The sequence below is a fragment of the Molothrus ater genome, chromosome 5 (assembly GCF_012460135.2).
Source record: "Molothrus ater isolate BHLD 08-10-18 breed brown headed cowbird chromosome 5, BPBGC_Mater_1.1, whole genome shotgun sequence".
NCBI lineage: Eukaryota > Metazoa > Chordata > Aves > Passeriformes > Icteridae > Molothrus > Molothrus ater.
Window position 1 is genome coordinate 49974305 of NC_050482.2, and position 8019 is coordinate 49982323.

Genomic DNA, 8019 nt, shown 5'->3' on the forward strand with positions numbered 1-8019 from the left:
AAGGGTTTTTCCCATTCAGACCAATAAAATTCCACATGTTACAAGACATAGAGACATTCTTGCCTCTAGCACGGGCATATATTGTAAATAAGAAGCTAAAAAAATGCCCAGCTGCCAGCTAGGGTATGACACAACAATGTAGCCCAGAAGTTCCTCTGCTTCCTTGCAGGTTCCACAAAGCCTCTCCAAACCTTCCTCACCAAGACAATGTCCGCTCCAGCTGTCACAGACTTTGCAGTGCATGGCTAGAATAGCTGGGTCAAGGTAATTAACACATCTAAACTACAAATGGCTGGGAAACCAAGCACTTTGTTCTGAGAAACAGAACCCTTGGATGTTAACTCACCACAGGAAGGCAATGGAGCAAGCCCACCTTCTGGTAAAGTCAGGACTACTCTGGCTTTACCCTTAAGATAACTCACACATGTTCACCACCTAGGGTGAAAAATATCCTGTAAATCTCCTCTCCTCTGCCATTTATCTCCATGTGGCTTCAGTTTGCTGTGCCAGGGACTTGAGGCAGAAGTCAAGGAGCTTCTAGCCACTTATATCACATAAGTCAGGCTCCTTGGAGCTTGAGCAACATGGTTGGCACCATCACTGTCTCTCAGGATACCCTTAAAAGACTTTGGAACAAAGACAACGGCTGCTGTCTGCTTTTAACGCAACACTTTTGTGTTTTTTAAAGTGTTTAATCTTGTTACCTCTCCTGAAAGGTAAACTCATCCCTTAGAGGACCCTCAGGCTGCTCCAGAAGTGCTAAAAAAGAAAAGAGAGCAGTCTTATAAACAACAGGAACGTAGCATGAAATGTTTCCCGAAGAACAGCTTCCATGCAAAGCAGCTCTTCCCTGGACAAGTCCAAGCTGTTTTTTTTCATAGCTTCTGACCAGGGCTGCAGTTCCATGGTGTACCCACTCATCTTCCACGAGCTGGAAAGAGATTTTATTCCAGGATAATAATTTTCTGTGGTGGTCAGACCTCTCCCCGCCCAGGGTCAGAGCCTGTTTTCATGGGAGCTGTGCAAGACACAATCTCTGGTCACCTTTGGCCCCAAAGATGGTTGTGCTTACCCTGAGTTCATGGTCCTGCATGAGCTAGAAGGCTCCCACCTGGAGCAGGCAGCCCATCCACAACAGGAAGCCCTTGAAAGTGAAGGATTTTGGGACATACAAACCTCAGCTTCTCAGTGTGATGGGGATGTGGTGGTGGGCACAACCACAGACCCACAGAAGAGTTTGGGGTGATACCAGAACTCTGTAAGTGTCCCAGAAGCTGGCTGAGGCAGATGCCCAAACAGATCTCTAGAGAATCTCTCTAACTACTCAGGTGTCAGGCTACTCCTTCCTCAGCCAATTCTGGGCAGTTCCCTAAGAGGTTTACCCCTCCTAAGGGCCTCTCTCACACCACACAGTGAGCATGCAGTGATCACAGGCACTCACATCCCACACACACACCCCTACCCACATGTGCCTTCCCCATGCCTGCAAAGGAGGGGCTGGCTGACCTTTTACCCCTCTGCTAGCAGGGCCACTCTGTGCTGCCAAGGTTAATCTCCTTGGCTTCTTCCTCACCAGCCACACGACACTCACCAGTCCCTCTCCTCATAAAAATCATCTATTATTCCTTCCCAAGAAATAGAAGGGCTTCAAATCTGTCCCAGAAATGATGAATCTGAGCATTATATGATTTCAGATGCCTGTAATTCACCAACAAGCCCCTTCAGGGGGAACAGGGAAAAATGCAATTGAATTTATTCATGCATGAATATCAAATGAGAAAAAGAGAATGAGGAGGGCAGGAGAGAGAGGAAGAGGGTGAGGCCGGGTGGAGAAACAGGGCAGTAAGGAGAGGCAAAAGAAACAAAATGTTCAAGGGAGGTGAAGAGTACATGCAGAGGGGCACAGCAGGACAGAGGCACATAAACACACACTCAGGACAATCTGTGGGTCATCCCTCATGTCTTCATCCTAGGATCATATCTGTTTGCCTTCCAGCACATCCATGGCACAGGCATAAGGAGACATTTGAACTCTCACTCAGACAAACCCTCCAAATGGATAAAAACATGCTACAAACCTGGTAGGAAGGGAGAGGGAAAGGGGCTGGGTGGGGAAATGGAGTTGTGCCATTCAACACATCACAGATTTGGAGCTGGTGAAAAGAGCAAGCCTGGGGCAGCTCATGCTCCAGAGCAGAGCCCCCTCATCCCTACAACCCTCCCCATCCATGCATTCTGGGGGGGATTTCCATGGGCTTCCTGGAAGTACAGCTCAGGCATCCCTCCAGAGCAGCAATTGGGCTGGGAAGCTGTTGTTCTCCCTGAGCAAGGCCCTCCTCTCCACCATCCACAAGGGAAGGGACTGAAGATGGTCTCTTTGTCCTGCAGCTCACAGGGCTCCATCATCTACCCCCAGTGCACTTTGAGAGAGTTTTGTCATCTGCCCTGAGTGACACAGATGGGCTTTCTTGGCAGTGACCTGGGGCTAGATCACACCAGACGTGAGCATGGCACAAGCTGGTCCTACCATTGCATCCAGAGCATTTCCAAGAGCTCCCCTCTGTTCTTTCTGTGATTTTTGAGAGGAACAGAAAAGCCCACATTGTTCCTGTCACTACCTGAGCCAGCAGCACTGGCTGGTGAGTTAGTAAGGAAAGTATGTGATTCACTGTAGCTGCGTGAGAAGGTGGACCAGGGGAGAGGGGAAAAGCAGGAAAGGGGAGCCATATCAAAGCAGAGATTGCAGAGATAGCTCAGTGAGATGCAGCCCTCCCCTCTGCAGGTTTGCAGGTGGCTGTGGGCTGAGCCCACCAGGCAGCAACCTACAGTGGATTTAAAGGCATCTTCTAGCCGAGTCTCACAGGCATCATCTTGCCTCCTGTCAGGCTGACCTAGCCCCAGCCCTTCCTGCAAATCCAGCTCCCCTGCATGGCACATGGGAGCCAAACACAGGGAATCCTGTTGCTGTGGCCTCAGGAATGGCTGCACAGCCCATTCCATCCTCCAGCTCATCTGCAGAGTGCACAAAACCCCTTGGAGCTGGGTCCACTGTGTGCCCAAATTAGCCATGGCTGCATGTTGTCCAAGCTCATCCCTGGGCATGCAGCAAGGAAGAGGAGCAGTCAGACAGAAAGCAATATTTGCCACAGTGCTCCCAGGTAGGGCATCAGGTCCTGCATCTGTTGCTAGTGTGCGTTTATGTTTGCTGCTTCCAGGAGACAGTGCCCAGCTTTTCCCATATCTTTCAAAATAGAAAGAGAAAAATAAAATGAGAGAGAGTGTAAGCTCTGACGTGAACCTAACTTTAGATCCAAGGGCTGATGACTCACTCCACTGGGGGAGAAGTGGCTGAGCTGGCTGTAGGTTTCTGTTTATATACCTCACTGAGCTAAATATGTAGACTGAGAAGTTCTTCTGTTCTGGCCCAACAGCTTCAATCTGCATTTTATCCATCTTAGTCTTAATGTTCCCTTCCCTACTAAATCTCTCTCTCTTTTTCCCCAGCATTGCCTTCTTAATCCCCTTGATGCTTGCTTTGTTGTAGGAAATTGAAGAAACACATGTCCCCACCTTCCACTCCCGTGTTTATGGTTAGACTGACAGGGGATTTCTGGGAAATGATTCAGTGTTGTGACTCTTAAGCACAGCTCCTCACACATATCTGCCAATGCTTTCCAGAGCTGGCCCAGCACTCCCAGCCACAGTGCTGGCAGTCACAGCCTCTGATGCCTCCTGATCTGCTGGTCCTCATAGCTGCACAGCTCACAGGAGGAGCACCAGTTCCCTCCCATTGCTCCAGCATGGAGCTCCACTCCTGACCCCACCCACGTGTCCCAGGGCTGGCAAGGTGCTGTCTTCTCCAGCCCAATGCCCTGTGGCATGATGTCACTTTGCCATCATGCCTCAGGCCCTAGCTGTCACATCATCAGGTGCTCCAGGAGGAAAGGCTGACAGCCACTGCCAGCTATTGTCCACTTCTGAGACCAGAAAACAGACTTTGTCATCAGCAAAGGGTGGCTCTGTGAGAGCTCTACAAATCTTTTCACTTGCCAGAGCATGGCTGGCACTCCCAGCACCATCCCTCACACACTTAGGGCACGATGGGGCCATGGTCACTCTCCCATTTGCCGCTCATTATGTTTCAGACACAGGCTGCAAACTGTCCGTCAGCTGCAAGGAGGTCACTGTGGATCTGTAACATCCTAAAGTTGGAATGTCTTCATCCGAAACAGCAAAGAAGGGGATAGTAAAAAAAGAGCTCAGAAAGAGGCAAGGGGGAAATTATAAATTAATCCCTCCCGCAGAGAAGAGAAACAAAGAGCGTGCAAGAGAAAAGGGAATCTCTGCCCCAAAGGGCAGCTCTTAACTATGGTGGCAGACAAGTTTCTAGATAAGAAACAAAGACCATTTACAAAAAGGTGGTTTTATGAAAACCAACAGTAGAGAAGAAAAGCATAATGATAGAGTGGGTATTTGACAGAGAGGACTCCAAAGGATGAAATTCAATTTAACACAACAGCTCAATCCAGGAAAGGAAGATCACCTTTGCAGTTCAAGCAGATGCTGGGAAGAGGAGCATTGTGTTCAAAAGCCCTCTTTGAATCTTCTCTAGATGTAAGTCTGTGGGACCCAATGGTGATACCTGGATCTGAGGTTCCCCAAGGCATCCTTTGGGTTTGGACCTAGACTGTGGTACATCAGTTCCTAAGGGACAGTCTCATACAGTACCCTATTTGTCATCTTGCTCCAAACCTTCTCATCCTCAGGCAAAATATTAAAGAGTGGATTTCCCAGCAAGTATCAAAGCTGAGCTATTCTTAGCTGCTTCACCCCACTGATCATCCAAAGGACAACATGGGGAGTCAGACTCCCCATGTTGTCCTTTGGATGATCAGTGGGGTGAAGCAGCTAAGAATAGCTCTTCATATCTTCAACTCTATCATATTCTTGCTTCCATGCAAGAAGCACCAGCACTTCATTTGGAGAGCATAGGCAATCTAACAAGTGTGTCTGCAAAATGCCTCTTGCAGACGGACAGGCTCTGTTTAGGCTGAGGTCAACAGCATCCAAGACATCCAATACTCTCCTGGCTCAGTTGTGCTCCTTGGCTCTGTCAGGCAGCCTCTGTCTGCCCTCACACAGCCAGAGGGAGGCCAGAACAGGCAAGAGGAGTCCTCTGATCAGCAGCTACGCCAGGAAAAGGCAGCAAGGGCTTGGGAGCACCCAGGGCAGACTGCAGTCTCCTCTCAGGCATGTTCAGTGCTCCTTAAAAAAAAAAAAAAAAGAAGAGAGAAAATCCATACCTCAAATAACAGACAGTCCTGCTCATCAACCATCCATCCCTTTGGCTTAATTCTTTGAGGCTCTGTGCCATGTTCTGCACAGCTGCTTTGTCTCACCTGGCTTTGGAGCCAGGGCAAACATCTGCACTGAGCTAAGTGGCAGGGAACAGCAATGGGCTGGAAACCAAGAGGACTGCTGGGGCCAGTAAGAGTAAAGGAGGAAGATTTAGAAAGGCAAAATAAAAAGAAAGGCAATCTTGTGGTGCCACCTCATGATGGGTTTGCACAATGTAGCCTGGGCCAAGAAATCCTGGGACCAAGGGCAGAAGTGGAAAAGTACTGAGGTAGAAGTCTATGTGGTTTAAGATCAACAGAAAGTGAGAGCCATTCACGTTTGCTACAGCTCAGGAAAGGCATGACCTTGACTGAGACATTGCTTTTCCTGAGAGCAACAAAAGCCCAGGGAAGGCAGTAGATAACTCCAGCACAAATGACAGAGGACACCTAAACCACTGATGGATTCAACCTTTTTCCATCATACTGTACCCTCTGGCAGAGAAGCTATGGACTAAAGGAACAAAACAATATAGGGATGAAAAGGAAAATGTGCTTTTTATTGTAGGACTCACCACTGCAGTGGAGGGGTAGCTGCAAAGATACCTTTTGCTGAATCAAAAGCATAAACTGGCACAACAAGAAAGGCTTGAGACTCACCACCCTCCAACATAAGTGAAAATTTATTTCATCCAATGATTCTTATTCTGGGCTCTGGAGCAGGAAGAAACAAGATCAAATCCCCAGGACATAAGCTTGGAGGAACCTTTCCCATTGGGGTGATTATCTCCCCAACATTCTCTCTTTCCAGCTCTATCTGAAGCACAGTGCATACTTATTTCTCCTTAATCAGAGGGAACATGCCTTTCCAGGTACTTGATGCTACCAGCAAGGAATTTTCCAGCTCTAGAGATTGCTGATATACTTTCTCTTCTATTGTTGAAGTATAAAACAAGGCATCTCCTCCAGCATTATTCAGCTGGAGAAATGTTACATAAGCACTTAGTTCTCATCCTAGGGACAAAGAAACTGAGGTCCAGAGAAAGAAGGTGATCCATTCAAGATCACCCTGCAGAGCAGATGTAAATCCAGGTCTGCCCAGCCCCAGCTCAGCACCCACAGAGTGGGCCATCCTCTACCAGCAGCCAGCTGGGAGAGCCCCTGATTACCAAATGTCATCTAATGGAAACCAAATCTGGCACTTCAAGGTGTGCACTGCCATGGGAAGGGTGAGGAAGGTGTTTCCTGCCAAATTTTCCATCACACAGCTGTGTTTTTCACTGGGATAGGTGGTTTAATCTTTCTGTGAAGGGAGGGTATGGGCAGAAATTCAGATCTTGGAGTAGATCAGCTAAACCAATGTGGCATACCCCGTACTTCTAACTCTCCCCAAGTCCCACAGTCCTCTTGAGTATATTTTCTAAACAAGAGAAGAAGTAGAAGAGACAGAAAGATATAAATATTGAAGGCTAAATTTGAGCTACAGCAGTGCCTGAGGGAGAAGAAAAAAAAGAAACAAACAAACAAAAAAGAATCAGAGAACAGATTATCAGATGCAAGGTTAGGAAGGGACAGGGGTTATGGTTAATAATAAGCCAGTTTGCTGTTCTGCTCCCAGGCTAGAGCCCAGTCTCTCACTACCCTCCCCCAGCTCCCCCATCGCTCCCACCCTCCCTGTCGCTCACTCTTTCTGCTCCATCACCTCGTGTCAGGCTGGGGATTTGATGCGAGGCTCCTGCCTCTCCCCACGGCTGCACACCGCCGACCCCACCCCCGGGGCCACACCCCACCCATCCCCCCATCACCCCCCAGGGCCGCACCCCACCCATCCCCCCCGGGGCCACACCCCACCCATCCCCGGGCTGGGAAGGAGGTGCTGGGAGCGCACCACAACTGGAAGGGAGAGTTCTGCACTGGCTGAGGACGGAGCAAGGAGAAGGGGCTGTGTGAGCAGCCAGGGCTGCAGAACATGCACAGAGCCACCGGGGTCAGCCACACCAGTTTGTCCTGCTGATAGAGCTGGTCCAGTGCTGGCACCCAGGCAGTGTCTGCATGGTACTGCAGTGGGCCTTATACATGCCCAAGGGCTGCTCAGGAGGCCTGGGCAAGGACAGCAGGGTTTGTTTCCAGCTTGCAGCACAAGCATACCCCTGGTCACCCTGTCCTGCCCTCTCTGATGTACAGACTGAGCAGAAAAGCTTTCTTTCACTCTGAATCCCACTGGGACACGAGGTCAGACCCAGCCATGTGCAGAGCAGACTGGTGCTAGTGGGTTTGACAGGAAGGAAGGGACTCCAGCATTTTAAACTGTGAGATGAAGAGTTCCATATGAAACAACTCCCTACAATACATCAAGAAGACACCCACAAAATACTTTGCCTGTGTGCAGACAGAAAAAATATGTGACTTCTTGTCTCCATCAGTACTCCAGAGCCACCATTTCAAAGAGGAGATGCCTTGATGTCAACTGGGCAGCAAGGCGAGGGCCCCAGACTGGCCATGAGCATTTCAGAAACGCTTAATCTCATCTGCAAATCAAGAGAGCACAACACCATCCTCCCCAGCTAAAAGGCTGCGGAGCACAGCTCCAGGGAGAAGGCTGCTCATCCCATGGCTACTGATTGCCTATCAAGCTAACTACCTGGGACACTCCAAGCCAAATACAGAGCTCTCAGCAGCCAGC